The sequence below is a fragment of the Scyliorhinus canicula genome, chromosome 13, assembly GCF_902713615.1.
Source record: "Scyliorhinus canicula chromosome 13, sScyCan1.1, whole genome shotgun sequence".
In the NCBI taxonomy this organism is placed as follows: domain Eukaryota; kingdom Metazoa; phylum Chordata; class Chondrichthyes; order Carcharhiniformes; family Scyliorhinidae; genus Scyliorhinus; species Scyliorhinus canicula.
The window spans coordinates 37,153,747-37,180,378 of NC_052158.1; the positions used below are offsets into that span (position 1 = coordinate 37,153,747).

The following is a 26,632-nucleotide window of genomic DNA, read 5'->3' on the forward strand; positions in this document are numbered from 1 at the left end:
ATCTAATTTTATTTGTATACTATAAGGTCCAGGTACAATAGAGTGTAGAGAACGGGTAGATTCTAAAATGCGAAGACACATTCAGAACAGTGAGATAATCTGAGGAGCAGAAACATATGCAAAGATAGGTAAACACACATGGATACGTAAAACTGACACGCCGGCAGGTACAAACACAGTCACATAGACAGACGTAAAGACGTGCTCTGATTTACACACAGGTAGGCACACCCATCTGGACATCCCCACAGCGATTCAGACAGACATATAGAGCGGAACCTCTTTACACACGGAGCGGGAAAATACGCACAGCGATACACAGATGCATATCGACATGAAAAAGAAAGCTGTCGCGTGTTCCCCCTTCTATTCGTGTACGTCTTTGTCAAAGGAAGATTTTCGCCAAGAATTATGAAATATCTCCTTAGATGTCTGCCATTGCTTATAGACATTCATACGGGCAGACTAACATCCTAAATAGGAGCAGAAATAGAGCATTCGATCCATGGAACATGCTCCGCCATTTGAGTAGGTCATGGTTGATCAGTTACTCTTAAAGTGTACAATTCAATCTGCCTCTTCTTCCGAACCATGAAGATTTGAAGGCTCCTTTGTCAGTTTAACGAATCTGACATTTTATTTTCCCCTTGTGTCTTTGCGGCTTGGAAACGTGAATAATTATTCAAATGAGGAAGGGCAAAGCTTTCACCTTTACACTCTCTTGACCTGAGACCAATAAGATAGCTGCCTGCTGCACGTAGTATTCATGAGCTTCCCGTGAAAGCGCAAATGAACTTCATCACTTGGTAAATATTTGAATCAGATGACAACAGAATGCTGATCGTTGAAATAAACTAGTGATGAAATAAATAATTTTCCAGCGCCAGTTGTGATCTGAGTGATTACCTTTTTAAGAAAAACAGTTGCTTCCCTGACCGGGAATCGAACCCGAGCCGCGGCGGTGAAAGCGCCGAATCCTAACCACTAGACCACCAGGGAGAACGTGCAAAAGTAGATTTGCGATCATTCACACTATGCAGATCTGTGTCAACAGTATTTGTATGGTTGTTAATTTCTGAACTATACTGGTTTATTATCTATTTAGATGAATCTGTCATTTATTCAGCTGAATCTGACTTAAATCACATAATTTGTGCCCAGCATTTTCCTTTCTCCCATACTTTTCAATTTCTTCTCAACACACTTATGCACCATACAGGCTCACACAACTGTACTGAAAATAAAAAAAATATGTGTACGCAGAGATTACATCGATACACCCGCAATCCGTTTGAAAGTATCACCAGTGACTAGTATTGTTTGCTGGGAGGCAGCATTAAACAATTGTGGCAACATGAGCAGCAGAATTGTATTCAACCACAATCGACAACTTCATGGCCCGGCATATCCCCTACTCTACCGTTGACAGCAAGCCAGGAGACCAAGCCTGGTTCAAGAATTGTGCAGGAGAGCATGCCAGGAGCAACATCAGGCGTACCGAAAAATGAGGTGCCGACCTGGTGAAGCTACAACAATGGACGACATGTATGCCAAACAGCAGAAGCAGCAAGCAATTGACAGAGCTAAGTTTTTCCACAACAAACGCATCAGATCGAACCACTGTAGTCCTGCCACAGACAGCCGTGAATGGCGGTGGACAAGCAAATTATTCACTGGTGGCAGCTCCACATCCTGAACGATGGAGGAGTCCAACACATATGTGCAAAAGACAAGTCTGAGACGTTCACAACAATCTTCAGCCAGAAATGTCGAGTCGACCATCTATCTCAGTCTGCTCCTGTGGTTCCCAGCATCACAGATGCCAGTCTTCAGCCAATACGATTCACTCCATGTGAAATCAAGAAGGCACTGGATACTGCAAATGCAATGGACCCTGACAATATGAAGATGATTTGATTTATTGTCACATGTACCAAAGTACAATGAAAAGTATTCTTCTGCGGCCAAGGGAACGTACGCAGTACGTACAAAGTCGACAAAAAAAGAATAATCGAGAGAGTACATTCACAAATGGTACAACGACAAACAATGATTGGTTACAGTGCAGAACAAGAGGCCAAACAAAGCAAATACATAAGCAAGAGCAGCACAGGACGTCGTGAATAGTGTTCTTACAGGGAACAGATCAGCCCGAGGGAGATATCCCGGCAATATCCCGGCCATATTCCTGGAGGCCTGTGGTCCAGAACTTTCCGTACCAGTAGCCAAGCTATTAGAGTACAGCTACAACACTGGCATCTGCCCGGTAATGACGAAGATTGTCAAGGTATGTCCTGTATGCAAGAGACAGGACAAATTCAACACAGCCAATTACTGCCCTATCAGTCTACTCTCCATCATCAGGGAAGTGATGGAACGAGTCATCACAGTGCTATCAAGTGGCACATGATCAGCAATAACCTGCTCACGGATGCTCAACTTTGTTTTCGCCAGTGTCACTCAGCTCCTGACCTCACTGCAGACTTGGTTCCAACGTGGACAAAAGAGCTGAATGCCAGAGGTGAGGTGACAGTGCCTGCCCTTGACATCAAGGCATCATTTGTCCCAGTATAATATCAAGGCGCTCTAGCTAACCTGGTGTCAATGGGAATCAGGAGGAAAACACTGCCGGTTGGAGTCATAGCTGGCTCAAAGGAGGATGGTTGTGGTGGCTGGAGGACATTCATCTCTACTCCAGAGCATCACTGCAGGAGATCCTCAGGGTAATGTGCTAGGCCCAACCACCTTCAGGTTCTTCATCAATGACCTCCCTTCCATCATAAGGTCAGAAGTGGGGATGTTGTGGATGACTGCACAATGTACAGCACCATTCGCAATTCCAGTCCATGTTCAAATGCAGCAAGACCCTGACAATATCCTGTCTTGGGCTGACATGCGGCAAGTTACATAAGCGGCAATCACCATCTCCTGCAAGAGATGATCCAAGCAGCGCCCCTTGGCGTTCAATGACACGACCATCGCTGAATTCCCCACAATAAAATCCTGGCTGTTACCATTGATCAGAAACTGAACTGGACTAGCGACATTAATACTGTGGCTACCAGGGCAGCTCAAATGCTCGGATTACTACGGCACGTAACTCATCTGACCCCCATCCCCCCCACCCACCTCCCCCCCTCCACCCCACCAACCCAACCCCCACCCCTCACCCCTCTTCCAAAGGTTGTCCACCATCTACCAGGCACAAGTCAGGAGTGTAATTGAATACTCTCCAACTGCCTGGATGAGTGCAGTTCCAACAGCACTCAGAAGCTCACCGCCATTCAGAACACCATACGTTTGATTGTTTTCCCTTCCACAAGCATTCAAACCCTCCACCACCGACCAACAGTGTCAGCCATGTGTACCATCTACAAGATGCACTGCACTAACTCACAAATGTTCCTCAGACAACACCTTCCAAACCCACGACCACAACCATCAACAAGTACAAGGGCCGCAGATACATGGACACCACACCACCTGGGGGTTCCCTCCAAGTCACTCAGCACCTTGACTTGGAAATATATCGCCGTTTTGCATTGTCACTGGGGCAATATCCTGGAACCCCCTCCGTAAAAGCACAGTGGGTGTACCTACACCTGAACGACTGCCGCGTTTCAAGAAGGCAGCTCACCACCACGCTCTGAAGGGCAACTTGGGATGGACAATAAATCGTGGCCTAACCAGCGAAGTCCATATCCTGCAAATAAACAAAACAATATCTCACATCTGAGCTCTAGGTATTACCCACACTTAGTGAAGGAGGTGTGCAGGCCATGATCACTCGATGTGGATGCCTTCTCGAAGCTTCAAAACCCGATGGTGTGCGTGGCGACTCACATTTTTTTGCTGAAGATCTGTTCCAATGTAACTTCCTTCATACTGTCCGTTAGCATTGAGTTGTTGATATACGCCCACAACTGATCGGAGTTCCATTGTCCCATCCAGACCCAACTCATTAATGGCAGAAACAGGCACTCCTGTTTGTCCAGGGTGATACAATACAGACCCTTTTGTCCTGCTGCAAATTTGATCAGGTATGTCTGGAAATTTGTTGCATATTCACAGCATGGTCGTGTTCTTTTGAGTAAACGTGAGTGGGTAATCTCACAGTCCAGATAGCAATAATGAGTTTATGTCTGAATAAACACAAATTATTGCAGATGCGGGAATCTGAAAAGAAAGAGAAAATGCTGGAAAATCTTACAAGTCTGGCATCATCTGTAGGGAGAGAAAATAACTAACGTTTCGAGTCCAATGACTCGTTGTCAAAGCTGAGTTTATTTGTTGACTTGCGTGCTGTTGCAGACATACATTATCATTTCAGCCATGGCCTCATGTGGTAGTTTATGATACTGGCCACGTATCGTACCAGCCTGTTTTCACGACCACAATGTTTACCTATGCTTTCAGAATTCCTCTCTTCTGGAATTGTATATGCATTCGAGGTTTCACGCAATCTCTTAGGTGTCAGCCACGCCAACAGAACAGCACAGCGTCACATACAATGGTAAGGTATCACCAAACATAGCATTCGTTCAGCTGTCTTAATTCCAGTCAATCGAATTCACCTTATAAAAACATAGAAACATAGACAAAAGGAGCAGGGGAGGCCATTCGGTCCATCGAGCCTGCTCCACCTTTTACTATGGTCATGGTTGATCATCAAGTTCAACACCGTGCTCTCCCATATTCCATGATCCCTTTAGCTCCAGGAGCTATATCTACTTTCTTCTTGAAATTACACATTTTGGCCTCAACTACTTTCTGTGATAACGACTTCCACAGATACGCTCGTGACGTTTAAGGGGCGTCTTGACAATTACATGTATAGAATGGGAATAGAGGGATACGGACCCAGGAATTGTAGAAGCTTTTCTTAGGTGGGCAGCATGGTCGGTGCAGGTTTGGAAGGCCTAAGTGTCTGTTCCTATTCTGTACTTTTATTTGTTATTTGTTCTTTGTATTCACCGCTATCTTGGTGAAGACATTTCTCCTCACCTCATTCCTAAAAGGTTTACCCCTTATGCTCAAACTATGACCCCTAGTTCTCGACTCCCTCCGCCACGGTAATATTCTTTCTGAATCTGTTTTATGTAATCCTGTTGGAAGTTTTTTTCATTTCTGTGAGATCTCCTCTCACTCTCCTAAACTCCAATGAATATAATCCTAACTGATTTAGTCTCCTCATGTGGCGGAAATCCCTGGAATCAGCCAGGTAAACATTTGCTTCACCCACTCCATAGCAAAAACATCCTTCCTCGGATAAGGGCACCAGAGCTGCACAGAAAAGTCGAGTGGTGGCCTCACCAATGCCCTGTACAATTGCAGTAAAACGTCTCCATTCCTATACTCAAAACCTCTCGTCATGAAAGCCAACATACGATTTGCCTTCTTTACTGCCTGCTGTACCTACAAGCTTAATTTATGTGACTGATGCACGAGGACACCAAGGATAGCATACTCGTTGAGTATCCATATATCTCAATTTACACCTATTCAAATAATAATATGCCTTCCTATTTTTGTTAACGAAGTGGAATACCTCATATTTGTCCACATTATACTTCATCTTCAATACATGTGATCACTCACTCGGCCTGGAGCATCTCTACATCCTCCTGACAGATCACACTCCCACCCAACTTTGCGTCATCTGGAAATTTGGAGATCATACATTTAGTTCCCTCCTCCAAATTATTAACATATAATGTGAACAGTTGGGGTTCTAGCATAAATCTCTCTGGTACCTCACGAGTCACTCCCTGCCAATCAGAAAAAGCCCCATTTATTCCAACGTTTTGCTTCCTGTCTGCTAATCAGCTTTTTATCCATCTCAAGGCACTACCCATAATCCCATGTGCTTTAACTTTAGATACTGATCTGCTATGTAGGAATGATAGTTTATTGATTTATTGATTCATTGGTTTACGGATGTTTTATGTACTGATTCAGTGAATTGCTAAAGTGTGGAATTATTCAAAATGCCATGAATGTGAAAGGATACTCATTGTATCAAATAAGGAATCAACTATTTAACATTGGGGTCTTTTCTGTAGCTATTCACAAATTGTTTCAACGAGTATTCCACATCATGAATAGACCATTGTCTTTCAGTGCATTTATCAATGTATCAAATGTATGAATGTATCAAATAAGTAGTTATAGCAAGGTCTATGGACAAAAGTGGCGAGAGAAACCTATTCTCATGAGGTGGCACACGGAGACACTGAATTGTTCCTGATGGATACCAGTCAATCATAAGTAATGGCCAGTGTTTAATTAATAAATCGTCCTCTATGTAACAGATCTATTTGAACAAATCAGGTCTCAGCTTAGAATTAGAAAACATTGAGAGTAAATCAGGTATTCGACTATCGATAAGGATTTCCATAAAGTAAGACCTCCGGGCCAAGGTCGATCTCCCGACTTCCTGCCTTCCCCAATTATTGAATTATCCTATTCGTTAATTCTGAATGTGGTTTCTTTATGCCTTTATGATTAATGATTTCCTTTGCCATGTATTTGACCAACTCATGTATTGTTTGATACTTAGTTTATAACTTTTTGATTTAGTTCATATGCAAGTGCATTACAGTGAATAATTAGCAATAAAGTTGTATTTTCGACACCAAGCAACCGGACAATCGACTTTTATTTGAAGATAAGTTAAGAGATCATACAATCTGGCGAGCCAGCCAGGAGGGCAACGAAGAAGAGACTGAACACCACACCGAGGCTTCGGGTAGCAGATCAGCAGAACCGAATTAGGAGACCCTCAATTCTGGGACCGTTGACAGTTGGGTGACTTCCTACACTTGTCTCATGAACACGTCTGCTTTGAAATTGGCTCAAGTCCCAGTAACAGTCAAGCATCTGATGGTGGTGTATATGTATCATATGGCGTTATAGATGGAGGATCTTCTAATTTTTCTTCCAAAAATAATGTTGATAGAGTTGTCCAAAATACACCTTATTACTCAGAATTTACTTAACACAGTTGCATAAGAAGTGAATCAAAACGTGGATCAAAATAATACATAAACTCGTCAGACTACAGCGAAAAATCATCGAAACATTAACATAAGAAAAAGGTAAAGAAAATACTTGAAAGAAATAATTTCTACGGATGCTTCAAGAATTCTGGAAGGGTAGAATTTTCCTAATAATCAATCATACGATCATATTCTTAAGGAAATCCGTATCTATGTTTTAGTCCCTTTTTCAATCTCATTGGTTCTAATTCACCCCCCACCCCCCGAATCGTTCAGGCAGGTATCAATCACTTAACAGGTGATTGGTTAATTTGACATTAATCTCTTATTCCAAGTCAATTATTATTTCCCTGAGACAGCACAGCTTCCCATGTATTCTCTCTCACTATTAAAGTTTTGCTTCGTGTCTTGTCTAGCCTTACTATGTTACTGGATTGTTGCAATTCTGTTGAACGTGCCTTCATACTGCTTCTTGAAGTAAGGTTGTACGGCACATCTTTGCAACATTGTTAGTATCTGTAGACAGTCATGGTCAAGGTTCAATAATTCACTCATTCTTTTACAGAATTAGTATTTTCCAGGAGTTATTTAATTCTGCAATATATGTTTAGTTGTTTTCTTAAAGGACTCCTACTTAATGGGTAAATGCAATATAGGTGCACATTGCGATCCTTTCGACGAAAGGAATAGTCTGCGGCTTGAGGCCCGACTTAAAAATATTATTTCAGTGTTGAAATGGCAGCCGAAAATCTGCAGAAGAAATGTTTCAAATGGTAAAGCATTACATAGAACAGCGATTTGTTTTGACCAAGACCAGTACAGAGATTGAACAGAAAATGTTAAAGTATGATACTTCCAAAGGATGAGATAAGGGAAGTTTGGGGAAAAGCTACCAGTCGGAGAAATGAAAACCGGACCAAGTGGTCCCTGATTGTCATGAGCCAGCTCCGAAGGGGAAACGAGACAATAGCAAGTACTGTACCAACTATGATTGCGACATTAAAAAAAACAGAAGGAGCAATTACCGTGAAGAGTTTTTTTTAAAAGCCCAAACTCGAAAAGCTAGAACATTTAGACGAAGATGTTGCGAAAGTAAACATGAAGTATTTCAGCTGAATTTAGAGAAAAATGAGCTACGTTTAAGAAAAAGCGAGCAAGCGTCGGAAAATGCGAAACTTAAAATGGAAGTATCAGGACTTCTGATTCAGAATAGGAGACTAAAACGTTGGATACTGGAGGAGCTCCTGACACGGGCGGAAGTCGGTTCAACGGCCCTCAACAACTATGCGACAAAGGTGTGTCCACGAAACAGTGGATTTGATCGGAGAACTTCATCCCTTGCCTCCGCCTCTGCCAGTCTGTGAGGTAATATAGGCCACTCCCAATAAAAGACGTACCGGCACAGTGAGAAAGAAGTTAGCCGTAACCGTAAGTCTTTCTGAGGAGATTCACTTAATTTCAAAGTAAAAATAATTAATCCAAAGCATTCGAAAAATAAATCACCAAAAGTAGCCACAGAATCAGTCAACATATAATGCTTTACCTAATTCAAATGCTCCACGGGAGCCGAAACCAATGTCACATTGGTCCTCTGCTATGCGCTGTTGTGGAGGTCGTAGCACGCCGCCACTATGCGGCCAACCTTCTCAGCATCATACTGGCGAGCCCCTCCAGAGTGGCCCAGGCACCTAAACCACATCTTCAGGAGGCTGAAGCACAGCTTGATCATGCCCCTGGTCGCTGTATGGTCATTGTGGTTGCGGGTCTCCGCGTCAGTCTCTGGTCTCCAGATAGGCGTGAGCAGCCACAACCACAGTGAATAACACCTGTCACCCAGGAGCAACCTCTCAGCGGGGCAGGTGGGGGGGGGGGGGCACTTGAACATGTCAGGAGTTATCGGTGTGTCAGGATGAAGATGTAATGTACACTGTCTGAGTATCCAGCAGAGAGGTGAATGATGCGCTGCTGATGGTCACATATCAACTGCAAGTTCATCGAGTGGAACCCCTGTCAGTTGCTGTATTGCAGCCTGTCATCTGCAGGTGCTCGTATGGGGTCATGCATCACGTCGATCACCCCGTGGAATTGGGGCATTCCGTCCATGGTGGTGAAGCCCGCTGCCCGAGCATCCTGGCGGGCTCACTGCACATTGAAAAAGATGTTTTGCTCCACCTTGGCATATAGGGCCTCCGTGGCATTGCAGATGCACCTGTGCACTGAGGTCTGTGAGATCCCAGACAGGTTCATGGGAGGACCCCGCTGCGTAAACTTTCAAGGTGACCGCCACCTTGACGGTCACTGGGAGAAGGTGTCCTACCGATAGCCCCGCAGTGCCAGTTGTGCCATCATCTGGCAGATATGTTGCAATGTCTCTCTGCTCAGTTGGAGTCTTCGATTGCCTGCCCACTCTGGCAGGTCCTTCAATGACAGGCTGTGCCCGTACACATGAGGCCTCATGTGGCATCTCCTTGGCAACTTCTCCTCGGCCTGCTGAGCGGTTCGCTCTCCTTCCTGTGTGGCTGCCCACTGCCCCTCTGCTGCACGCACTGATGCTGCCCGCCCCACAGCTGCACACACCGCTGCTGCCATCTGCTGCAGCGTCCTCCTCCTCTTCAAGCAGCGCCACATGTATAACCACAGAGCATCCCTTAGTGCTGCGGCGACCAGCAGGAAGGATATCATTGCTGTTTGTATTCCAATATCAATTATCTGCAGGGGGGTGAAATATCGATATGTTAGCAGGGTGTATATCCCGCGCCCAATCAGGTTCACCAGGCTTCATGGTGGCCCCGGATGACACTGCCATACACCCCTCATGTCCCTTCCCCCCTCCTGTCCCTGCACCCCTGGCACTGTCACCTGTCCCTCGCCAGGGGCTACTTTGAGTGTTGCCTTTGTTGGGTTGCTGGTGAGTGGCAGCTGGTTAGAGGAGGTTGGGACAGGGGGTGGTGGTGTGGTGAAGGGGTGATATGCGGTGGGTGAGAAGGGTGGGAGAGGTGGGGGCACCCATGTGGCCGGTGTCACAATGCAGATCCAGGAGCCAAGCTGGGTGGTCAGTCGATGCCCAGGCCGGCGTAATGGCGGTCCATGTCTGATGTCTGCAACCGTGTTCTGATGCGGTCACCCGGCCTCTCGACCTATTCGCCTCTCCCGGACCTTGCAGGACCTCCACCACTCCAGCCTGTACAGCCAGTGTCCAGGGCGGCCCCGCAGTCGCTCGTCTCCGCATCCTCCCTCCTCTCTCTCTCCCTCAGCAGCCACCATGCTGGTTTCACTATTTTTATCTGCACAAGTGAACGGCGCCATTGGTAACTCAGCCCATTGGAGGCGGAGTATCGCGGAGGCCCTGGAAAATACCCGGTTCTGTTCAAAATTACATGCACATGCTGTCCACTGGGCTGTCCACTGGACGTGTGTTGCGGAATGCATCGACATCGCTGTTGAGGTGACGAGGAATCACAATTTGACGGCAAATCAGCGCCTACCGTAATTTTGCTGTGGGAACAGATTCTCCGTCAAAGGCTAATGGAGGAACCCGCCCTCTATGCTCAAATGGGGAGTAACAGTTCTTATGGACTCTGACAACGGAACCCACTTTGCAGGTGCTGTTTGCAAAGATGTTTGTAAAGTATTGGATATCCAGTGGAAGTTACATTGCCCTTACCCCCCGCAAACCTCAGGACAAGTGGAACAGACAAACCAGACCTTCAAAGGGCGATTATTCAAGTATCACCAAGAAGAAATGCCATCGCCTCAAGCCTGTCCTGCTAGTCGTGTGCAGTATTAGAGCAACACCAAACAGAACCATGGGCTGGAGTCCTTTCGAAGTAACCCCAGCAGCTGTTAAGGTCCAAGAAAAGAAGTCCTGGATGCATGCCTCACTTGTTAAAATAATCATTATGGCTAAAATTAATTTCTGTAAAATGTTTGCCACGATTTTGATTTTTGGTTGTCTTTCAGCTTTACAGACCACGGCCAGCCCACAGAGGCTCACAAGGAGTTAAATGATAACACTTTTCCTTGTATGCCCAACATGTATGCCAAAGATTTCAATGTTTCCAAAATGTTGGGGAGGTATCGTGATTTCCACTCACACCATTTAATGGTGCATATTTTGTTTACAACCAGATGGTCTATCCTGGGCTTCCACGTTTTCAGTCAGGATTATGTTATCTGGGCTATGTGATACCCGCTATTCGTCATTTCCCTTCTTTATTGGAGGTAACAAGGGTAAGAAGTAAACGTGCCATTGCTATACGTGATAGTTTTCTTGCTCAGTTCATTCCTTTTTATTGGGGTGCCAAGGTAGCCAGGCAGATTAATAAGATGACAATCCATCTAAAAGGTAGCTAACGACACCTCCATAGCCCTGTTCACGATTTTTCCTGAAATGCTAGCTATCTGCACTGCGGCCTTGCAAAATCGAATGGCTCTTGGCTATATTCTCTGATTGGATCAGACTGTTGTACTGATGTTCTCGAGAATACCAAAGAGATTACTGATTTTGGCGAAACACATCCAGAAGGAGGTTGAAAATCTCAAGTAACCCGAGTCCAGCACCCTTTGGGGTTGGGCTAATGGGTGGATAGGGACCTTGGGAGCCTCAGTGTTACAGGGTTTGGTCATGTTCTTTGTAGTTATTTTTGCAACGTATTTCATGTTTCTGACAACTAAATGTATCAGTAAGAGAACATCAAGACGCCTTGAACCAGTGTATATGTGTACACTTAGACAAATATCGTTATAGGATATGAATGGTTCTTACTGTTCGCTGTAAATGCATGTAACTTTTTAAAAATACCTATTGCTGTCTTGAAGGCTGTTCCTAAACAAGAGACCATCAAAGCCGATTATGAATGTGCATCCTGGCTGGGAGGTTTGCAACAGTAACTCGGGAGGGTTTAAACAAGTAAGGCAGGGGATGGTAATCAGAGCACTGGCTTAGTAGGTGTAATAACTGAATGGGACATAGAGAACAAAAATAAGAGGACAGCATCACCCTGTCTGTTCGGATGCAATGGTTTGAAGGCAGATGAACTTAGAGCACGTTTTACAACTTGGAATTATGATGTTGTGTCTATCACAGAAACGCCGTTAAAGTAAGGGCAGGTTTGGCAGATGAACGATGGAGGATATAGATACTTCAGGAGAGATAGAGGGGTGTAAAAGGGGTGGGAGAGTAGCATTACCTGTGAAGGAGAATATTGCAGACACACGGCGGGTGGACACCTCGGAGGGCTCATACAATTAGGCAATCTGGGTAGAGTTTAGGAACAGGACGGGGGTAATCACAATGTTGGCCGTTTGTTACAAGCCCTCCAACTGTCAGCGAGAGATAGAGGAGCAGATAGGTAGATATATTTTGGGTTGGTGCGAAATTAACAGGGTTGTTGTGGTAGGGGATTTTAATTTCCGAATATATTGACTGGGGGGCAATTAGTGATCGGGGCTTGAATGGTGCGGAGTTTATAAGATCTATCCAGGAAGGCTTCTTAATGCATTATGTAGATAGTTCAACACGGGAAGGGGAAGTACTAGATCTAGTATTGGGGAATGACAGGTAGTTCAGGTTTCAGTAGGGGAACATTTTGGGAGTAGTGACCACAATTCCGTAAGTTTTAGGATACCTTTGGATAGGAATGAGGGTAACCTTGGCGTTTAAGTGCTAAACTGCAGAATGGCAAATTGTGATAGCATTAGACAGGAATTGAAGAATTTGGATTGCTGCATCTATAGGAGGGTAAATCAACGTCGGTCATGCAGGAGTCTTTCAAGCGACTGTTGGTTAGGATTCAGGAAAGTCGTTCCCGAGAGAATTAAGGCGGTTTAATGAGTCTTGGATAACAAGGGATATTGTGAACCTCGTCAAAAATAAAAAGGAGGTGGTTAGCACTGCTGCCTACTGCGCTGAGAACCCGGTTTCACATCCCGCCTCTGGGTCACTGTCCATGTGTAGATTGCACATTCTGCCCGTGTTTACGTGGGTTTCAACAACACAACCCAAAGATGTGCAGTTTAGGTGGATTGGTCATGCTAAATTGCCCCTTAATTGGAGAAAATTAATTGGGTATTCAAAACATAGAAAAAAAAGAAAAATAAATAAAAAGGAGACTTGTGTACGATCCAGAAGGGTAGGGATTAGATATTTCAGTAATTTCAGGGAAGGTGGTAAAAGAGGGGGAGGGTGGCATTGTTAGTCAAGGACGGTATTACGGTGGCAGAAAGGACGTTTGATGAGGACTCGTCTACTGAGGTAGTATGGGCTGAGGTTAGAAACAGAAAAGGAGAGGTGATCCCGTTGGGAGTTTTCTATAGGCCTCCGAAAAGTTCCAGAGATGTAGAGGAAAGGATTGCAAAGATGATTCTGGATAGGAGCGAAAGTAACAGGGTAGTTGTTACGGGGGAGTAAATTTCCAAATATTGTCTGGAAACGCTATAGATCTAGTAATTTTGATGGGTCAGTTTTTGTCCAATGTGTGCAGGAGGGTTTCCTGACACAATATATAGATAGGCTAACAAGAGGCGAGGCCGCATTGGATTTGGTACTGGGTAATGAACCAGGACAGGTGCTAGATTTGGAGTCGGTGAGCACTTTGGTTATGGTGACCACAATTCTGTTAAGTTTACTGTAGCGATGGAAAGGGATAGGTATATACCGCAGGGCAACAGTTATAGATGGGGGGGGGTTAGGCAATTATGATGCGATGGGGTAACACGTAGGATGCAGAGGATGGGGAAGGAAACTGCAGGGGATGGGCACAATTGAAATGTGGAGCTCGTCCAAGGAACAGCTACTGCATGTCCTTGACAAGTATGTACCTGTCAGGCATGGAGGAAGTGGTCGAGCGAGAGAGCCGTGGTTTACTAAAGTAGTTGAATCACTTGTCAAGAGGAAGAAGGAAGCTTATGTCAAGATGAGACGTGAAGGTTCAATTAGGGCGCTCGAGAGTTACATGTTAACTAGAAAGGACCAAAGAGAGCTAAGAAGAGCCAGGAGGGGGCATGAGGAGTCTTTGGCAGGTAGGATCAAGGATAACCCTAAAGCTTTCTACAGGTATGTCAGTAAAATAATGACTAGGGTAAAAGTAGGGCCAGTCAAGGACAATAGTGGGAAGTTGTGCTTGGACTCCGAGGAGATAGGAGCGGTGCTGAATAAATATTATTCGTCAATATTCACGCAAGAAAAAGACAATGTTGTCAAGGAGAATACTCAGATATAGGCTTCTAGACCAGAAGGGCTTGAGGTTCATAAGGAGGAAATGTTAGCAATTCTGGAAAGTGTGAAAATAGATATGTCCCCAGGGCCGGATGGGATTTATCCTAGGATTCTCTGGGAAGCTAGGGAGGAGATTGCTTAGCCTTTGACTTTGATCTTTATATCGTCATTGTCTACAGGAATCGTGCCAGAAGATTGGAGGATAGCAAATGTTGTCCCCTTGTTCACGAAGGGGAGTAGAGACAACCCCGGTAACTATAGACCAGTGAGCCTTACTTCTGTTGTGGGCAAAGTCTTTGAAAGTTTTATAAGAGATAGGATTTATAATCATCTAGAAAGGAATAATTTGATTAGGGATAGTTAACAGGGTTTTGTAAAGGGTAGGCGTACCTCACAAACCTTATTGAGTTATTTGAGAAGGTTACCAAACAGGCGGACGAGAGTAAAGCAGTTGATGTGGTGTGTATGGATTTCAGTAAAACGTTTGATAAGGTTCCTCACGGTAGGCTATTGCAGAAAATACGGAGGCATGGGATTCAGGGTGATTTAGCAGTTCGGATCAGAAATTGGCTTTGTGTAAGAAGACAGTGTAAGAAGGTGGTTGATGGGAAATGTTCCGCCTGGAGTTAAGTTACTAGTGGTCTTCCACAGTGATCTGTTTTGGGACTGCTGTTTGTCACTTTTTTAAATGACCTGGAGGAGAGCGCAGAAGAATGGGTGAAAAAATTTGCAGATGACACTAAAGTCAGTGGAGTTGTGGAGAGTGCGGAAAGATGTTGCAGGTTACAGAGGGACATAGATTTCTGCAGAGCTGGGCTGAGAGGTAGCAAATGGAGTTTAATGCAGTAAAGTGTGAGGTGATTCATTTTGGAAGGAGTAACAAGAAGACAGAGTACTGGGCTAATGGTAAGATTCTTGGTAGTTTGGATGAGCAGAATGATCTCGGTGTCCATGTACGTAGATCCCTGAAAGTTACCACTCAGGTTGATAGGGTTATTAAGAAGGAGTAAGGTGTGTTAGCTTTTTTTGGTAGAGGGATTGAGTTTCGGAGCAATGGCGTCATGTTGCAGCTGTACAAAACGCTGGTGCGGCCACATTTGGAGCATTGTGTGCAGTTCTGGTCGCTGCATGATGTGGAAGGATGTGGAAGCATTGGAAAGGGTGCAGAGGAGATATACCAGGATGTTGCCTGGTATGGAGGAAGATCTTTTGAGGAAAGGCTGAGGGACTTAAGGCTGTTTTCGTTAGACAGAAGAAGGTCAAGAGGTGACTTAATTGACGCATACAAGATGATTAGAGGATTAGATAGAGGATTAGATTCCCGTAACAGCCTCCCTGAACAGGCGCCGGAATGTGGCGACTATTGGGCTTTTCACAGTAACTTCATTTGAAGCCTACTCGTGACAATAAGCGATTTTCATTTCATTTCATTTCAAACAATACTTTTCACTGTATACTAATACATGTGAAAATAATAAATCAAATCAAATACTCAGTTCACCTAGAATACTGAGAAATTAGAGCAAAATTAAACTCCAACTTTGAGGCCTTCATCTCTGTCAGACCCAATCTGCATTTCGCCAACGCATATTTTTTTCTCGTCTGGAGGTCAGTATTCCAGTTCTCTCCTTTGCCTATGTCCATTGATTGGTTCACATTCCTGTGAAGTTCCCGTGCGAAAACCGGCGTCAATTCTCTCGATCAACGTTCTCCTGCAGCACTTCCTGACGTTTGAAACGGACACTCGAACACTACTGCTTGCTATTTGAGCACCAAAAGTACATAGAACATAGACATAGAACAGTACAGCACAGAACAGGCCCTTCGGCCCTCAATGTTGTGCCGAGCCATGATCACCCTACTCAAACCCACGTATCCACCCTATACCCGTAACCCAACAACCCCCCCCCTTAACCTTACTTTTATTAGGACACTACGGGCAATTTAGCATGGCCAATCCACCTAACCCGCACATCTTTGGACTGTGGGAGGAAACCGGAGCACCCGGAGGAAACCCACGCACACAGGGGGAGGACGTGCAGACTCCACACAGACAGTGACCCAGCCGGGAATCGAACCTGGGACCCTGGAGCTGTGAAGCATTTATGCTAACCACCATGCTACCCTGCTGCCCCTAATACAAGTAATACAAAGTAAGGCCAGAGCAGGACTGAACTCTGGGTTCACCAGCTCTCTCGGGCGGCATGATCTTTCACACATGATGTTAATTGAGCAAATACAGCCGGCGGTCCGAAGGTGCGAGCGTGTTTTCCGCCATGGTTGCTGAAAGGGGACAACCCGACAGAGTTTATAGCGGTGAAACAGAAAAACTAAATATTCATTATCGAGTTGCACTGATAAACATCCTGCGCCTAATTAATCCAATAAACGTCCATTCCACTTGATCGACACAAAGTCCTTTTTTTGCGACCCATTGTTTATGTCTTTTCCCAGTCGGAAAAATGCAAACTGGCACACTTAGGCTGTGAACGCGGAACTGTCGAAAACTCGTTGAAGTAAACATTGGAATGGAGTATCACTCCTGAGACTAACGTCCGCCAGCATTCCTGTAATTCAGTTAATTTAAACTTCCATTGCCATCATAAACCAACGTTTCGAATCGCACTGAGGAAAAAACATAACGTTTTAACGGAACTGCGAAGAGTTTGAAAAGTAATAAGTCTGAAGCACACATAAGCGGGAAGGGAGGAAAATTAACCACCTGGAAGGGCTGTGTTAGCTGGGAGGTCAGCAAACAATTATCTCACAAGGGACTTTGTCACCCACGGGGAAAGGGAGCGGTATGCATGGAGACATGGAACGGTCACAACACAGAGGGAATACATTCGGATCTCAGTGTTCCCTTCAGTTCCAGGGCAATGAAACAAGTGAATACGTTAAACGTGTATCTATGGAAGTTGTGAATTGTATGGTTTTAGGAACAAATTACCATCTGAAATTAAATACAAAATGAGACTGAAACTGGAAATTGCAATTCAATTTCTAACCAATTCCAGGCAGTGTCTACAGTCAGAATGGTGGATCCATGTCTCGTCGGAAGGCTGTGAAAGACCTCAATGAATGATAAGCCTCTCCTCCTCGAGGAGACTTTGAAATTCATTAGAGCACTGCAGGAGTACCAGGAGATGGGCATTGAGCGCCACACCCACTGGCAGTAAAATCCACAACGACGAAGTTGTGGTTTACCGTTGACCCTGAGCATTAATTCTATTCCAGTATTCCTCGTTTCCACTGCATTCTATCCTGTCACTGCCCGACTTTGCATTATGTAATCTGGTGTTCTGACTGTGTTTGCCCAGTGAATGATAACAGACCTGAAAGAGTTTCATGAGGCCTTTTAATCAGTGCAACTGGGTGAATAAAAAGCAAATAAACTATGGTCAGATCAATATGAAAACGTAGGATTGACAGCCGCATGTTTTTTTCAAGAAGATTACACGGGATGATAAATTATAGAACCCGCCAACTAACCGCCCAAGTTGGGGATGTGAACTGCTGAATTCCGATAAATTCACAGCTGATGGTGTATTCATTTACTCCATGTATGTACCGTTGAAACCTCCTGCTCTGTCTCTATTTTCTTCTCAAACTTAACACCGATAGTGAATCCTAAATTTTACAATGCAAGGAACGAATGAAAAAAGGCAAAACGAAACCAAAAAGCTGTTTGCTAGTAAGGATCTCCGACAATCTGTCGTCTCCTTACCACTCAACGAAAGTAATCATTTCATCTGAAAGCGACAGCAAAAAATAACAATGAATAAAATCTTGCAGAATCTCGGCACGTCTGGCAACCATCAAACTGATGGAACTGAAAGAGGGAGGTTAGGAGGTGAACAACCGGAACATGACGTGCCATATGCAGTTTGCAGGGAGGAACTCACTCTGGCAAGAATGTGAAAAACTGAAGATCGCCCATTCAAATTCCTTGGGAACAGAATAAAAGCGATTGGGCAGGCATTTTGTTTCTTTTTAACTCAGAGCTGATTCGACCTCGAACGGTGAATCTGAAAGCAAGTTCGAAACTAATTCCATAAATTATGTTGGAAAGTAAGGTGGATTGGCCATGTTCAATTGCCCGACCGTGTCCAAAGATATGCAGGTGAGGTGGGGTTACGCGGATAGGGCGCAAGAATGGGCCTATATAGTTCTTCCTTGGTAGGTTGGGTGTAGACTCGATGGGTCGAACGACCTCCTTCTGCACTGTCGGCATTATATTGACACATAGATAGGAACGTGGAGTTAAACAATGGCAGAAAACATTTGATAAATTGGTAAACGAAGCAAAAGTGATGTGAGGAAAAATAATTCACGTGGCAAGCTGTTGGAATATGATTATTTTCTGTTGTTTCATGGAACTTGTGTCTCTCGCTTGACCTGCATTTTTCTTATACATATGATATTACACGAATATACAAATTAAGAGCAGGATGAGGCCACTCTGCCACTCGATACTTTTCCTCTAATCAGTGAGTTCATGGCTGATCTACTTGTAACTTGAATCCCATTTTCCTGCCCAACCCAATAACCTTTCACTCCCTTCTTAATGAATTATCTATCTCTCAAACTGAAAAATACTCAAAGATTCTGCTTCGAACTTAATGTTAAGGAGGAGTTCCAGAGACTCACGTTTCTCTCAGAGAAAAAGATTCTCCTCTCCTCTGCCTTAAATGAGTGATTGCTTATTTTTAAACTTTTGAAGGCCCCGCGGTTTGTTTAAGGTTGCAACCAAGTCGCCTGTGAGAATTTTAAACTCCAATGCCTACGAACCTAACATTTTCAAACTTACCTCGTAAGGCAACTCGCCCGTTCCAGAAATTAGTGTGGTACGCCATCACCGAGCTGCTTCGAACATATTTATATTCATTCTTAAATAAGGAGCCTAACGGCAGGCACGATACTCGAGATTTCATGCCACCAATGACTGAAACATAATCTTAACAATTTACAATCAATTCCCTTCACAATAAGTGGTAACATTTATCAGTTTTCCTCATTACCTACTGTATCTTTATAACAGCCTTTTATGATTCGTGCACTGGGACTCCACCTGCTTCTGAATACCAGGGCTCTGAAATCTCTCGTAATTTTAATAATACGTTTCCTTTTTATTGTTCCTGCCAATGTTGATAATTTGTCACTGTCCACATTATACTCAATTTGCCAGATGTCTGCCCACTCGCATAGTCTATCCATGCCCTTTTGTAGCTTCCTTGCCTTCTCCACACAATATACTTGCCGATTTCTTTGTGTCAACAGTAAATTAAGCAATCATTCTTTCAGTGGCTTCATCTCAGTCATTTGTAAAACGTTGAGGCCCCCACACTGAACCCTGAGGCACGCCGCTCGTCACATACAACCAACTGGGGTAAAAAAAAACTCTCTGCTTCGTCTTTGTGAGCCAGACTTAATTTCCATCAAAAGGTGGTGATGGGCAGCATTCTTAAAATGACCCAGTCCATGTTCTTTCGGCACATCCGCACTGCTGTTAGAAAGTAACTTCCAGATAAGGACATACCCGCGACCATCACAACAGACAGTATTAGAAGAGCTACTGGATGGAGACATCCAAGGCAGAGGGAACTGTAGTGACATGCACGATCGATTGCAAGAGATGGCTGACACCAAACTGGACACGACAAGAAAGAAATGGGAGGAAGAGTTGAGGTTCGAAAAACAGTGGGGATTTTGGAGCAAAGCACTGCACAGGGTCAACTCTACCTCCACATGCAGGAGGCTCAACCTCACGCAGCTAAAAGTGGCACTAAGAGCCCACGTGACCAGAACCAGAATGAGCTGGTTCTCCCGGAGGTGGAGGCTCGATGTGATAGGTGCCAAGGAGGCCCGGTCAACCACACCCACATGTTCTGACCTTGCCACAGCCTTGCTGGGTACTGGCAGTTTCTTCGAGGCAATATCGAAGGTAGTGGTGATGAGGGTTGAGCCCTGACCGAAACTGGCGGTTTTCGAGGTACCATGCCAGCCAGATATTTTCATGGGTAGGAGGGCGGACGACCTTCCTTGCCTTTGCCTCCCTGATCGCCTGCTGTAGAATCCTGCTCGGCTGGCGGCCAACAGTACCATCTAAAGATTCAGACTAGCTGTCCAACCATTCGGAATTTTTCGAAATGGAGAAAAACTGATTTGGCATCCGTGGGTCAGAAGAGGGCTTCCACCAAACAGGGGGGCCATTCACCGACTATTCTGAGACCTATTTACGACCAACACATGAACAAATGCATAGCCAGTAGCCAGGGAGAAACAGCCAGGACAAGGCAGAAAGAGGAAAGCGAGGGAAGAGGGTGGAGGCAGCAAGGTAAGGTAGCAAAACCCAACAAGAAAGAATGGGGGGCTGCAGTGAAGAAGGGGGAAGAAGGTGGGATGGGAGGGAGGGCGAAGGGAAGAGAAATAAAAAGGGGAGCCAGAAGGGAGAACAGATAAGAGAACAAAACCGGTGGGGGGGGGGGGGGGGGGGGGGGGGGTGGGGGGGGCGAGCACATAGGGAGGCAACAGTGGCAGCAACCACAACAAGGCAAGAGAACGTGAGGAAAAGCGGGAAGTGGAAATCAGCAACGGACCAGTTAGATTATCGGTAAAAAGAAATTAATAGAAGAGTAGGGAGGGTAGTTCCTCGTTAGTATAGTGGTTAGTATCCTCGCCTGTCACGCGGGAGACCGGGATTCAATTCCACAACGGGGAGATTTAATTTCTATTTTAGCGCAGCAAGCTAGCACAGTGCTTAGCATAGTTGCTTCACAGCTCCAGGATTCCAGCTTCGATTCCAGGCTCCGGTCACTGCCTGTGCGGAGTCTGCACCTTCTCCCATGTCTGCGTAGATTTCCTCTCACAGTCCAAAGATGTACAGGTTAGCTGGATTAGCCATGATAAATTTCCCTTTGTGTCCAGAAAGGTTTGGTGGGGTTACTGGGTTACGGGGATAGGGGGGTGGCATGGGTTTAATTGGGGTGCTCTTTCCAATGGCCGGTGCAAACTCGATGGACCGAATGGCCTCCTTCTGCACTGTAAATTCTATGAAACACCCCTCCCATCCGGTATATCTCCTGGACCTATGTGTTTTGCTTTGCAAGCTATATACATGTATCGATAACTTTTGCAAAACTGTACTTTACAATATTTATTTTTAAAAAGTGAGGGCATCGGTGGGTGGGCGGGGGGGGGGGATCAGGGAGAAGGGAGCTGGAGGGGGGGGGGTTAGGGAGGATTGTACGCTGAGTCAGAGGACGACAAGCTGTAAATAGCGAAACCTAAGTAGAAGCCACATACATTTGTTGACAGGGCCCGTAACGGTTCCTCTCCCACGCCTCAATCCACGTCCCCTGCCCTCACTTCCAGAACAAGAATAGAGCTCCCCTCGTTCTCACATTTCACCCCACCAACCTTCGTATGCAGAACATAATCCTCCGCCATTTCTGCCATATCCAACCTGATGCCACCACCAAACACATCTTCCCTTCGCTCCCTCTGTCAGCATTCAACAAATAGTGTTCCTTCCAAGATAATCTAGTCCACTCCTTCACCATACCCAGCACCCCTCCCAACACCCATGGCACCTTCCCATGCAATCAATGATGGTGGAACATCCGTCCCTTTACCTCCTCCATGCTTAACATCCCAGGTCCAAAACATTCATTCCAGGTTAGCAGCGTTTCACTTGCACCTCTTTCAATCTGGTCTATTGCATTCGCTGCCCCCAATGTGGTCTCCTCTATATCGCAGAGACCAAACCCAGACTGGGTAATCGCTTTGTTGAGCACCTTCGGTCTGTGTGCATTCAGGACTCTGACCTTCCCGTTGATTGCCATTTTACCACAAGACCCTGCTTCCATACCCACATGTCTGTCCTTGGCCTGCGACCATGTTCCAGTGAAGCTCAACGCAAACTGGAGGGACAACATCTCATCTTCCGGTTCGGCACACCTTCCATTCGCAACATCAAATTCAACAACTTCAGATGATTAGCTCGACCCCACCTTGACCCATTTGTTTTCATCCCATTTAATTTTAACTGTCTTTTACAATTTATTTATTTCTTGTCTTTATATATATTTAACCCCCCCTAATTGTATCCACTTTTCCTTACCCTTTCACCCCTTTGCTTCCCCTTCCCCTTCCCCCACATCTACAGCTGTCAGTTTACCCTCTGATGTTAGTTTCTCTGCTGTTTAGCCTTTCACACGTTTTGTACTCTCTGGGGACTGTCATTAGAACTCTTTCCCCGTGGTTTCCAGGCTATTAGCACTCCGTTTCCCTGGGTTCCTGTGGCTATGACTCATCTTTGATTCTCACTCCACAGTATAAATATTTCGCAGTTTCCCTTCTGCCTTACAATTTGTCAAAGGGTCATCTGGACTCGAAACATTAGCTCTTTCCTCTCCCGACAGATGCTGCCAGACCTGCTGAGAATTTTCAGCATTTTCTCTTTGGTTCCAGATTCCAGCATCCGCAGTAACTTACTTTTATTAAGAATCCTCTTTATACTATACAATAAATGAAAATGAACGGCAATATATGTAATTTCGAAAATCCCAATAAAAAGATTTTTACATTAAAGAAAGGAACTTCCAGGACTTTGGCCCAGCAGCAGTGAAGGAACGGAGATCGACTTCCAAGTCAGGAGCGTTTTGTAAAATGAAGGAAATCTGGGGGTAAGGGAGAGAACTATTGCATAATAAAAATGAATTCAAGTTGATCGTTCTGTCCCTCGTCTGCTCAGCCGTTCAATAGGATTATGGCATTCCTAAAGTCCACTTTCCTGCAAATTCCACGTAACCCTTGATTCCCACATTGATCTGGAATCTATCTATCTCAGAGCAAAAACACAAGGACTCTGTTTCCATAGCTCCCTGTAGCAAGGAGGTCCCAAGACCCACAATAATTACAATAATCTTTATTAGTGTCACAAGTAGACTTACATTAACAATGCAATGAAGTTACTGTGACTGTGAGAGTCGAATTTCCTCGTCATTTCAGTCTTAAAATTTGGACATTCTGGATTTTCCCTCTGTGTACACGAACAGGCGCCGGAATGTGGCGACTAGGGGAACTTTCAGAGTAACTTCATTGCAGTGTTAACGTAAGTCTACTTGTGACAGTAAAGATTATTATTATTAATTGGCTCTTCTATATCCTGAGACAATGCCCTGTTTCGTATCGCTTCAGGAATGCACTGCCTGAAACTGTGCTGGGTGCATGTTCAAGGGAAGCATTCAAATGCATCCTGAACTGCTATAAGAATAGGAAAAATGCGCAACATTGTGGGGAACCGGCAGCGACACGAAAACTCCTTGTGAGAGCCGGTGCTGACACGATGGGTGACTGATCTCTGTCTGCACCGCAACAGTTCTGTGATTCAAGGGAACGGAACCATTTTTTAAAAGAGAGGTTTCGCACAATGCCACGAATGTCGAAGAATTTCAGCATCGCCTAATTGCTGACAGTTGTAGGTTGAACAAAGGTCACGAAGAAATGTAGGGAAAGAAGGTTTGCAATTTCTTAGAGTTTGGGCTTCCATCTTTTTAACGATACACAAGGAAAATCTTAAAATTATTAAAAACTCCCCGTCGGGGAATTGAACCCCGGTCTCCCGCGTGACAGGCGGGGATACTGACCACTATACTAACGAGGAAGTGATACAACAATTCAATGCATACATCCTCCACTTGTGGCGACAGCTGTATCGGTCCCACGAAACCTCCATTGCGTACAGCAATTTAAGTGAGACACACAGCCGAATTGACACACAGACTAAGACACGTGGAGGAGCAGTGAGAAACCGAAAGGGACGCATAAATGTACTGAGGAATTTGCCGTTCAGAGCTCCGTCAAATCTGTTCATTTTGGAAGAAAAAGGGGAGGGCAAGGAATGTGTTATTTTCTCGCAAGCATTGGACATGGGACCGCGGAGAAGTATTTTTTTTTTTAAGTTCGTCACTTTTGGAGTGCCAGAGTTAAAGTTGAAGATGCAGCAAATGCCAAAAGACCATCCGGAGAATCATGTAAAAATATTGAAAATTCATTTCCGTATCCATTACCATCCAGTTATTATTTTAATACAGATTCCGCAATTGTCAACAGTTTTTTTTAATGCTTACCCAGTTAAAACCTGACTCCTTCGTGGCTCTGTTGCTCACTGGAAGAAAGGATTGGGTTCCCAGTCGTTCGCCCACAACCAAAGAAGCGCATGTTCGCTGGTTTGGCCAATTGAACCCAGATAGGTGAAGCACGTAAGCAAAAAAAACGGGCAATCACGTTCCTGGGAGTGGACTATATGTGCTTCAGCAGTCAGGGAGAGTTAGAAGAGTGGACATAGAGACAAATTGCAGAGAAATGCAAATGTAGTATCTTAATGAGAGCGGGGAAATTTAACTTCTCCAATATTAACCGGGATCAGCAAAATATGAAAGGCTTTCAGAGGGTGGAATTTTTAAATGCATCCAAGAGTTCATTTTGAGACAACACGCAGAAATTGACAATTTTGGGGAATGAACCCTGGCAGATGATAGAAGTGTCAGTGGGAGAGCATTTCGGTGATAGGGACCATAACCTCAAGATTTAAAGTAGTTACGGAACAGGGCTAAGATGGATTGTAAATAAAGGTTCTGAGCTGGGGGAAGGAAGAAGATTTTAATTGCTTGAAAAAATAGATTGGAGAAGCGGACGCGGATCAGGTACGCGTTGAGAGATCCACATAAAAGTAGTGGGAGTCGCTCAGAAAGGAAATAGAGTACAAAGCCTTGAAGTCCGTTTAAAAGTAAATGGTGGGACCAACAAGTACACGTAACCCTGCATGTCGAGGAATGTACAGGGTTAAATAAAGAAAACAATGGAGGCTTATGACAGAGACGGGTCTCAAAACAATGGATGCCCTTGGTGGTTAAATAAAGTGCAAGAGGGGATACGTAAAATGAAATTAGGAGAGCGAAGAGATGGCATGAAAAACAAAGTCAGGGAAAATGAAGGAACATCCAAGGTGTTTGACAGTATATTGAGGAAAAGAGAGAAACAATATAGCTCCTGAGGAACAAAGTGGCAACCTGTGTGCATCGCCGGATAACTGACGTGATATATTAAATAAGTATTTTACATCTGTGTTCACCATGGAGAAGGAAGATATCAGTCTAGAAAGCAGATCATAGAATTGTCAGTGGGAGACTTTGATTTAATTCGATAGGTTAGCTTTGAGAGAGAGACGTTACCGGTTTTAGTGGGCTGCAAAATGCTCAACCGCCACGCCAAGATTAAATGTATCCGAGGCTGCTGTGCGACGAAAGAGATCATATTGCAAGGGCTCTGAAGTTAATTTTCAAATCGTCTCTCATCACATGGTAACAGAGGACTGGAACACAGCAAATGCGCTGCCATTCTCCAAGAATTGAAGGGAAAATATGGGTAATTAAAGACCATTCAGTCTAACATTAATGTTCGCAAAATTATTGGAAATAATTCTGTGGGACATAAATAATCTCCACTTGGAGAGGCAAGGATTAATCAAGAATCGTCATCAAGGCTTTATGGGGTTGACCATTTCTCACAAATTTGCATGACGTTTCCCAGTAGGTGACTAATTGTGTAGATGGGGACAGTGCAGTTAATGTCGTCCACCTGGAATTCTGGAAGGCTTGTGACAGGGCCCCGTATTGGAAACTGATAAAGAACGTATGATCCCAGGGGATGCTGGGGAATTTGGCAAGGTGATTCCAAAGTTGTCTTCCTGACAGCAGACAGTGTGTGATGATCTAACGTTGTTTCGATGACTGGAAACCTGCGTCCAGTTGGGGCACTGCAGAGATTGGTGCTTTGTTCCTTGCTGTTTGTGGTGTACAATAATGCTCTTGACGTGAATGTGGAGAGCATGATCAGTCAATCCGCAGATGACACGAAAATTGTGTGGTAAAGAGTGAGGAAGGAAATTGACAATGGAGGGATTTGAAAAACAGGATGGGATTTATTTTTTAAAAACAAAAAAAATGAGTGAGGAAGGAAACCTGAGATTACAGCATGATATAGACAGACGGGTCAGCTGGTGCAGAACAGTGGGAAATGGAACGTGACCTTGAAAAGTATGAGGTGATGCATTTCGTGAAGACTAAGAAGACAAGGGAATACAGAATGAATAGTACTTCGCTAGGAAGTACAGAGGGCCAAATTTATTTTGGGGAGCAGGCCATATTTCGCAGAAGGCAGCAGGGTAGGTAAAGGGGGTGGTTAAGGAGGTATATGGGATACTAACATTTATTAGCAAAGGCAGAGAACATCAGAGCAGGGAGGTTATGATGGAGCTGTTTGAAATGTTTGTTGGGCCACAGAGTACTCTATGACGTTCCAGTAGCGACACTCTTAAAAAGGGTGCAATTGCACTGGAAAAACATATTCATCA

At 44.7% G+C, this 26,632-nt stretch overlaps 2 non-coding genes across 2 annotated transcripts; both read right to left on the reverse strand.

The window, feature by feature from the left end:
• Window positions 1-927: 927 nt before the first annotated feature.
• Window positions 928-999, reverse strand: trnae-uuc. The gene has a single exon. It is a non-coding gene; the product is annotated as a tRNA-Glu (tRNA).
• Window positions 1,000-23,809: 22,810 nt separating this feature from the next.
• trnad-guc lies at window positions 23,810-23,881 on the reverse strand. Its single transcript has one exon. It is a non-coding gene; the product is annotated as a tRNA-Asp (tRNA).
• Between the last annotated feature and the right edge of the window lie 2,751 nt (window positions 23,882-26,632).